The sequence below is a fragment of the Ricinus communis genome, chromosome 6, assembly GCF_019578655.1.
Source record: "Ricinus communis isolate WT05 ecotype wild-type chromosome 6, ASM1957865v1, whole genome shotgun sequence".
Taxonomy (NCBI): Eukaryota; Viridiplantae; Streptophyta; class Magnoliopsida; order Malpighiales; family Euphorbiaceae; genus Ricinus; species Ricinus communis.
This window is the reverse complement of record NC_063261.1, coordinates 163,103-173,305: the sequence shown is the minus strand read 5'-3', so window position 1 is coordinate 173,305 and position 10,203 is coordinate 163,103.

The window sequence follows — 10,203 nt, the reverse complement described above, 5'->3', positions numbered from 1 at the left end:
CCCCAAAACAATGCTATATTTTTTAATATGAGAAAACAACCCCGTAAGAGGGGTACATTTGTCAATATGAGAAAACAATCTCGTAAGAGGGGTATATTTGTCAATATGTGAAAACAACCACGTTAGAGGGTTATATTTGTCAATATTAGAAAACAAACCCGTAAAAGGGGTATATCTTTCATAATGAGAAAACAACCCCAAAAAAGTGGTATATTTTGAACTGTGAGAAAACAAACCCGTAAGAGGGGTATATTTATCAATATGAGAAAACAACCCCGTAATAGGGGTCTATCTTTCAAAATGAGAAAACAACCCCAAAACACTGGTATATTTTTTAATATGAGAAAACAACCCCGTAAGCGGGGTATATTTGTCAATATGAGAAAATAATCCCGTAAGAGGGGTATATTTATCAATATTAGAAAACAACCCCGCCAGAGGGGTATATTTGTCAATATGGGAAAATAACCACATTAGAGGGGTATATTTGTAAACATTAGAAAACAAACCCGTAAAAGGGTTATATCTTTCAGAATGAGAAAACAACCCCAAAAAAGTGGTATATTCTTTAATATGAGAGAACAACCATGTATGTAATATCCGAAATTTTATATATTTAATAATGAGTTTTTATTTAAAATTAATTTAATTTAAATTTTACTTTGTCTAGTTGGAATAATTTAAATGCGAATTTTGAATTTTAATATTAGACTAATAAAGGAGTCATTCTTTCTATATCCTATTAGTTTGAATTTTTAAGAAATCAATTAAGTAAATTATTTGAGAAATAATTATATTTTGGTTATTCAAATTTTCCCCAAATGCATATTTATATAAATAAATTTATATATTGGAAAATTTGGGAGAAATTGTAAAAGGTGTTTTTATAAAAGGAATTTATGGAAAATAGGTATTTTAGTTAACTAGTGGTATTAAATTTTAAGTTGAAAAATGTAACACCCGGAATTTTTTTATATATTTAATAATGAGTTTTTATTTAAGTTAATTTTAGCTTCATTATTATTGGGTTTAATTTGAAATGATTTAATGAAAAATTTAATATTAATCAAATAAATGAGTTATTTTCTATACCCAATTAGTTTGAAATTTTAAGAAATTATTCAAGTAAATTATTTGAGAAATGATTATATTTTGGTTATTCAAAATTTTTTCCAAATGCATATTTATATAAGTAAAATTATATATTGAAAATTTTTGGAAGAAATTATAAAGGATGTTTTTATAAATGAATTTTGAGAAAATTGGTATTATAATTGATTAGTAGTATTAAATTTTGAGTTGGAAATTGATTATTTAATTTAATTGTGTATAGGATTTAATTGGAGGATTATTTTGGAATAAGGATTAAAAGTATAATTTTATTTTTGTGAGGGTTTAATGGAAATTTGTGAGTTTGGTATTTTCGTAAATAAATATGTCGGTCAGGGGTATTTTTGTAATTGTGTATTTTCAATAATTCGGTTTTGGCCCAAATTAAATAGTTAGGGGCTTAATTGAAAGGCTAAAAAGAAGTTTGGGGGTCAAATTGGAATTCTGCAGGATGAAATTGTAAGTAATTAAGAAAGTTGAGGGACCAAATTGTAGTAAGAAAAAGTTCGGGGGCCTAATGTCGATATTGAAAGAAATGGAATCGGGGAGAGAGAAAGTAGAGAGAGAGAAAGAGAGTCGGCCAGGAAGAGAGAGAGAGCTGCAGTGCGGTGGCGACTCGGGCGGAGCGGCGTCTTGTTGGCAGCCAGTCTGTGATGGCGTGGTGCGGGAATCGCGCTGGCGGCTTTGAAGGCCGTTCCGCTTCCAGCCTTCCGGCCGATCTCGGTGGCGATCAGCTCCCCTTGGAGAGCTTCCTTTTAGCGGTAGCGGCGTCGGTTTGGTGGCCGGAGGAGAGAGTTCCGTGAAGTGGAGGCAGCCAAGGTTTTTGGGCTTTTCCGGCGAGCTCCGGCGGAGGATGGACGATCGGAGGGCATATCCCGACTCTTCTCATCTCAAGCTTCGCATTGGCACTGGTTTTGTGGCGATCGGGCTTCGTTTGCAAATCGACCAGTCGAGATCGTCCGCAAATCTCCCGGATGATCGGGTGTCGGATCGGAAAATCGGGCGAGGGATCGTCTTCAGCGCGTCGTTGTGAGTTCGATGGTGTGTTCGGATCGTCGATCGGACTCCGGCGGCCGGAGGCGAGTCGACCGAGCGATCGAGCGTCTCGGTAATTTTCTCTGGCCGTTGATCTTAGAAATCCTTTGATTTTAAATTTGTGTTTATTGGGTTATATTGAGTATTTGATGATATTTGTGAGTCATAAATAATTGTCCTCGGTTTACGCCTCGTATTTTGTCTTTGTGTGGCGAGTCGGAAATAGTGAAGTTTGGGGACCCGACTCCCGTTGTTTATATTGTTGGATATTGGAAGTGTTCTTCTGGCAGGTCCTGGACCCGTTTTTACGGGGGGTAATGTTCGTGTTGTAAGGGAGGTTCTGCCGGATTTTCGGTAGAATTCTCCCGAGTCGAGATTCTTAGACAGTCAGTCCTAGGAGTCTAGACCTAGGATTAATGATCGATTGTTTCATCGTTTTGATAAATTATTTTCCGTGACTAGATTGTCAGTTCGTTCGGCTCGCTCCTACTGAGGCACCGGAGCAGAGCTAGGAGATCGCCAAACCTGTGAGTTAAAGTCATATATCGCTTACGCACGTGTCATGCATAAAATTTGATTTGCTACTGTGAATATTTATTTGCAAATTTCAATTTTTCATTTAATTATTATTATTATCATTTGCATGATGCTTTTAATTACTATTTAAATATGTTTTTCCTTTATTACCAATTTTAATATTGCATGATAACTCAGGATGGGACGACAGTAGAACATAGGAGTTGGATGAGTGTCCCAATATAATCTGAGAGAGATAGGGAAAGGGTAAAGAGGTAAAAATTTTAAGAAAGAAAGATTAGGACCTGCCTTGGTCGAGCATCGCTCTCTGGGCTTAGTAGAGTGTGGTTGCCGGAGTAAAGGTCCCTGGTCGAGCATTGCTCTCTGGGCGCCGGCTTATTTGGAATTTAAGTGACCGGTGGAGGTAAGGTCCCCGGTCGAGCTTTGCTCTCGGGCGCCGATCTGTTGGAATGAGAGGTTTGAGATGTTAGAGTTGAGGTTAGTTGAGACATAAGTGTTGAAATAAATCGAGATGTTAGAGTTGGGATTAGGGTTATACTGAAGTACTCCGTCCCGTTGCATGTGGAATAAATTTTGTTTAAGCATGGCATGACACATATGTTTTAACATGACACGTATGGTTCGCGTGATTTATTAATTATTTTAAAATTAAATAAGGTGACATTGAGATATTTGAAACTGTTTTAGATATATGATTTTAACTCACTCTCGGGGCCGGCGGTCTCATTTCTTATTTTTCGGATTCGTAACGTTAGTTCTCCTGCGACTCTTATTCGATGGCAGACTCCTTCATCATCGGGTGATGTATTTGATTTGGTATGTAAATTGGTAAATCTTAGATTCTCCGCAGTAGTAATTAGTAGATGTATCAGTTGTAAATTTTCTGAGCTTCGGGTCTCGCCTAGTTTTTCTAGTAGACCGAAGTAATTTTGTAAAGTGTAACTATTAAGATAATTTGTGGTTTTAATAATATTAATTTGAGATGAGATTTGTTTAAATCAGTGAGTGTTAGGCTTACTACGGGTTTCGGTGGCCTTAAGCCTACCCATTCCCTAGTGCCGGTCACGGGCCCACGGGTGGGGTCGTGACAAAAAATATTTAGCAAATTGATTATTTAAATTAATTGTGTTAATACTAAATTAAAAGTTTATTTTTGGATGAGGATTAAAAGTGTAATTTCATTAATATGGGGTTTTAATGGAAATTTGTAAGTTTGGTATTTTTGTAAATAACTATGTCGGTCAGGGGTATATATATAATTATGTATTTTCAATAATTCTAATTTGGCCCAAATTAAATGGCTAGGGGCTTAATTGAAAGGCTAAAAAGAAGTTTAGGAGTTAATTAGAATTTTTACAGGCGAAACTGTAAGTAATTCAAAAAGTTGAGGGACCAAATTGTAAGGAAGGAAAGTCTGGAGGCCTAATGTCGATATTAGAAGGAAAGAAAGAAGAAAAGGAAGAGAGAAGATCGGGGAAAGAGAAAGAAGAAGCGGGGAAGAGGAAGAAGAAGAGTTCGGCGCTACGGGCATGGGTGGCGATCGCCGGGGGCGCGGAGCGCTAGCCGGAGCGACATCTGTTGGCGGCAGCAATGGAAGCGCAAGGAGGCAGCGACTTTTAGGCGATTTTTCGGCCGTTTCCGGAAGCCTCATCGGCCGATCTCGGTGGCGATCAGCTCCCCTCGGAGAGAGCTTCCTTTTGGCGGTGGCGGCGTCGATTTTGGTGGCCGAAGGAGGGATTTCCAACGAAGTAGGTGGCAGTTGCGCTTTTCAGCTTTTCCAGCAAGCTCCGGCGGAGGATGGAGGATCAGAGGACGTATCCCGACTCTTCTCAGCTCAAGCTTCGCAATGGCACCGGTTTCATGGCGATCGGGCTTCGTTTGCAAATCGATGGTTGAGATCGTCTGCAAATCTCTCCGGATGATTGGGGGTCAGATCGGAAAATTGGAAGCAGGGATAGTCATCAGCGTGTCGTTTCGAGTCCGATGGTGTATTCGGATCGTCGATCGGACTACAGCGGCTGAAGGCGAGTCGATCGAGCGATCAAGCATCTCGGTAATTTTCTCTGGCCCGTTAATTTTGAAATTCTTTGATGTAATTTATGCTTATTGATTTGTTTTGAGTATTAGATGATATTTGTGAGTTAAAAATAATTGTCTGTCGGTTCGCTTGCCCTTGTGTTTTGTGCTGTGTGGCGGAGTCGGGAAAATAGTGAAGTCTGGGGACCCGACTCTCGTTGTGTTAAATTGTTGGATATTTCTAGTGTTTTTCTGGCAGGTCCTGGACCCGTTTTATGGGGTAAATGTCCGTGTTGTAGGGGAGGTTCTACCAGATTTTTGGTAGAATTCTCCCGAGTCGAGATTCTTAGACAGTCAGTCCTAGGAATCTAGACCTAGGGTTAATTGTCAATTGTTCAGCATAATTAATAAATTGTTTTTCCGTGATTAGATGATTTGTCTGTTCGGCTCGCTCCAACCGAGGCACCGGAGTAGAGTTAGTAGGTCGTCAAACTAGTGAGTTAAAGTCATATATCGCTTATGCACGTGTCATGCATAAAATTTAATTTGCTATTGTGATTGTTCATTTTCAATTCCAATTATTCATTTAATTATTATTATATGCATGATGCTTTTTAATTACTCTTTAAATATGTTCTTCCTTTATCACCAATTTTAATATTGCATGATGACTTGGGATGGGACGGCAGTAGAACATAGGAGTTGGATGAGTGTTCCAGTATAAATCTGAGAGAGATAGAGAAAGGATAAATAGGTAAAATTTTAAGAAAGAAAGATTAGGACCTGCCCTGGTCGAGCATCGCTCTCTGGGCTTAGTTGGAAATTTAAGTGACCAGACCGGAGTAAAGGTCCCTAGTCGAGCTTTGCTCTCTAGGCGCCGGCTTAATTGGAAATTTAAGTGACCAGACTGGAGGTAAGGTCCCTGGTCAAGCTTTGCTCTCTGGGTGCCAGTCTTATTGGATAAGAGAGCCGAAAGGCCAAGGCTGAGATTTAAGTGACCAGACTGGAAGTAAGGTCCCTGGTCGAGCTTTGCTCTCTGGGCGCCAGTTCTGTTGGAATGAGAGATTGAGATGTTAGAGTTGAGGTTAGTCGAGATGTAAGTGTAGAATTAAATCGAGATGTTAGAGTTAGGATTAGGGTTCTACTGAAGTACTCTGTCCCGTTGCATGTGGAATTATTTTTGTATAAGCATGGCATGACACGTATGGTTTGCATGATTTATTAATTATTTTGAAATTAAATAATGTGATATTGAGATGTTTGAAACTGTTTTAGATATATGATTTTAGCTCACTCTTGAGACTGACAGTCTCCACTTACTGTTTTTCAGATTCGTGACTGTTAGTCTTCCCACGACTCTTACTCAGTAACCCGACTTCTTCATCATCGGGTGGTGTTTGATTTGGTATGTCACATTGTAAAAATCTTAGATTCTCCGCAGTAGTAATAGTAGAGGTATAAGTGGTAATTTTCTGAGTTTCGGGTCCCGCCTAATTTTTCTGGCAGACCGAAGTAATTATGTAAAATGTAACTATTAAGATAATTTATGGCTTCAATAATATTAATTTGAGATGAGATTTGATTGAGTTAGTGAGCGTTAGGCTTACTACGGGATTTGGTGGCTTTAAGCCTACCCATTCCCTAGAGCCGATCACGGGTCCACAGAGTGGGTCGTGACAGTGTAAGAGGGGTATATTTCTCAATATGAGAAAATAACCCTGTAATAGGGGTATATCTTTCAAAATGAGAAAACAACCCCAAAACAATGGTATATTTTTTAATATGAGAAAACAACCCGTAAGAGGGGTGTATTTGTCAATATGAGAAAGCAACCCCGTGAGAGGGGTATATCTTTCAATATGAGAAAACAACCCCGTAATAGGGGTATATCTTCCAAAAAGAGAAAACAACCCCAAAACAATGGTATATTTTTTAATAGGAGAAAACAACCCGTAAGAGGGGTATATTTCTCAATATGAGAAAGCAACCCCATCAGAGGAGTATATTTTTCAATATGAGAAAACAACTCTGTAATAGGGGTATATCTTTCAATATGAGAAAACAACCTCAAAACAATGGTATATTTTTTAACATGAGAAAACAACCTCGTAAGAGGGGTATATTTCTCAATATGATAAAACAATCCTGTAAGAGGGGTATATTTGTCAATATTAGAAAACAACCCCGCAAGAGGGGTATATTTATCAATATGGGAAAACAACCACGTTAGAGGGGTATATTTGTCAATATTAGAAAATAAACCCGTAAAAGGGTTATATCTTTCATAACGAGGAAACAACCCCAAAAAAGTGGTATATTCTTTAATATGAGAGAACAACCGCATAAGAGGGGTATATTTATCAATATGAGAAAATAACCCCGTAATAGAGGTATATCTTTGAAAATGAGAAAGCAACCCCAAAACAATGGTATTTTTTAATAGGAGAAAACAACCCGTAAGAGGGGTATATTTGTCAATATGAGAAAGCAACCCCGTGATAGGGGTATATTTATCAATATGAGAATACAACCCTATAAAAGGGGTTTATTTGTCAATATTAGGAAACAAACCCGTAAGAGGGATATATCTTTTATAGTGAGAAAACAACCCCAAAAAAGTGGTATATTTTATAATATGGGAAAACAACCCTGTAAGACGAGTATATATTTATCAATATGAGAAAACAACCCCGTAATAGGGGTATATCTTTCAAAACGAGAAAACAACCCAAAAAAAGTGGTATATTTTATAATATGGGAAAACAAGCCTGTAAGAGGGGTATATTTGCCAACATGAGAAAACAACCCCGAAAAAGGGGTATATTTATCAATATTAGAAAACAAGCCCGTAAGAGGGGTATATTTGTCAATATTAGAAAACAACCCCGTAATAGGGATATATCTTTCAAAATGAGAAAACAATCCCAAAAAAGTAGTATATTTGTTAATATGAAAAAATAACCCCATAAGAGGCGTATATTTGTCAATATTAGAAAACAACCCCGTAAGAGGGGTACATCTTTCGATATTAGAAAGCAACCCCAAAAAGTGATATATTTTTTAATATGAGAAAATAACCCCGTAAGAGTGGTATATTTATCAATATGAGAAAACAACCCCGTAATAGGGGTATATCTATCAAAAAGAGAGAACAACCCTAAAAAAATGGTATATTTTATAATGTGAGAAAATACCCCGTAAGAGGGATATATCTTTCAAAAAGAGAAAACAACCTTAAATAAATGTTATATTTTTTAATATGAGAAAACAACCCCGTAAGAGGGGTATATTTATCAATATGAGAAAACAACCTCGTAATAGGGGTATATCTTTCAAAATAAGAAAACAATCCCAAAATAATGATATATTTTTTAATATGAGAAAACAACCCCGTAAGAGGGGTATATTTGCCAATATTAGAAAACAACCCCGTAAGAGGGATATATTTTTCAAAATGATAAAGCAACCCCAAAAAAGTGGTATATATGTTAGTATGAGAACATAAACCCATAAGAGGCGTATATTTGTCAATATTGGAAAACAACCCCGTAAGAGGGATACATCTTTCTAAATTAGAAAGCAACCCCAAAAAGTGGTATATTTTTTAATACAAGAAAACAACCTCGTAAGTGGGGTACATTTAACAATGTGAGAAAATAACCCTGTAATAAGGATATATCTTTAAAAAAGAGAAAACAACCCCAAAAAAGTGGTATATTTTATAATGTGAGAAAACACCCCCGTATGAGAGGTATATCTTTCAAAATCAGAAAACAACCTCGTAAGAGGGGTATATTTACCAATATGAGAAAACAACCCCGTAATAGGGGTATATCTTTCAAAATGAGAAAACAACCCCAAAACAATGGTATATTTTTTAATATGAGAAAACAACCGCGTAAGAGGGTTATATTTGCCAATATGAGAAAACAATCCCATAAGAGGGGTATATTTGTCAATATTAGAAAACAACCCAGCAAGAGGGGTATATTTGTCAATATGTGAAAACAACCATGTTAGAGGGGTATATTTGACATTGTTAGAAAATAAACTTGTTAGAGAGTGTATATTTGTCAATATTAGAAAACAACTACGTTTGAGGGGTATGTTCATCAATATTGGAAACCAACCTCGTAAGAGGGTGTATAGTTGTCAATATTAGAAAACAACCTCGTAAGACGGGTATATTTGTTAGTATTAGACAACACCCCCGTAAGAGAGGTATATCTTTCAAAATTAGAAAATAACCCCAAAAAAGTGGTATATTTCTTAATATGAGAAAACAACCCTATAATAGGGGTATATCTTTCAAAATGAGAAAACAACCCCAAAATAGTGGTATATTTTTTAATATGAGAAAACAACCCCGTAAGAGGGGTATATTTGTCAATAGGAGAAAACAATCTCCTAAGAGAGGTATATTTGTCAATATTAGAAAACAACCCCGCAAGGGGGGTATATTTGTCAAATGTGAAAACAACCGCGTAAGAGGGGTATATTTGTCAATATTAGAAAAACAACCCCGTAAGAGGAATATTTCTTTCAAAATGAGAAAACAACCCCTAAAAAGTGGTATATTTTATAATATGAGAAAACAACCCCATAAGAGGGGTATATTTGTCAATATCAGAAAACAACGCCGTAAGCGGGGTATATTTGTCAATATGAGAAAGCAATCCCGTAGGAGGGTTATTTTTGTCAAAATGAGAAAGCAGCCCTATTAGAGGAGTATATTTGTCAATATTAGAAAGCAACTCCGTAAGAGGGATATATCATTAAAAAAGAGAAAACAACCTTAAAAAAGTGGTATATTTTTAATATGAGAAAATAACCCCGTAAGAGGGGTATATTTATCAATATTAGAAGACAATCCTGTAAGAGGGATATATTTGTTAATATTAGAAAATAACCCCGTAAGACGGGTATATCTTTCAAAATTAGAAATAAAACCGAAAAAACTGGTATATTTTTTAATATGAGAAAAGAACTCCGCAATACGGGTATATCTATCAAAATGAGAAAACAACCCTAAAACAATGACATATTTTTTAATATGAGAAAACAACCCCGTAAGAGGGGTACCTTTGTCAATATGAGAAAACAATCTCGTAAGAGGGCTATATTTGTCAATATTAGTAAACAAACCCGCAAGAGGGGTATATTTATCAATATGGGAAAACAACCACGTTAGAGGGGTATATTTGTCAATATTAAAAAATAAACCCGTAAAAGGGTTATATCTTTCATAATGAGAAAACAACCACAAAAAAGTGGTATATTCTTTAATATGAGAGAACAACCGCATAAGAGGGGTATATTTAACAATATGAGAAAATAACCCCGTAATAGGGGTATATCTTTGAAAATGGGAAAGCAACCCCAAAACAATGGTATATTTTTTAATAGGAGAAAACAACCCGTAAGAGGGGTATATTTGTCAATATGAGAAAGCAACCCCGTGAAAGGGGTATATTTATCAATATGAGAATACAACCCCATAAGAGG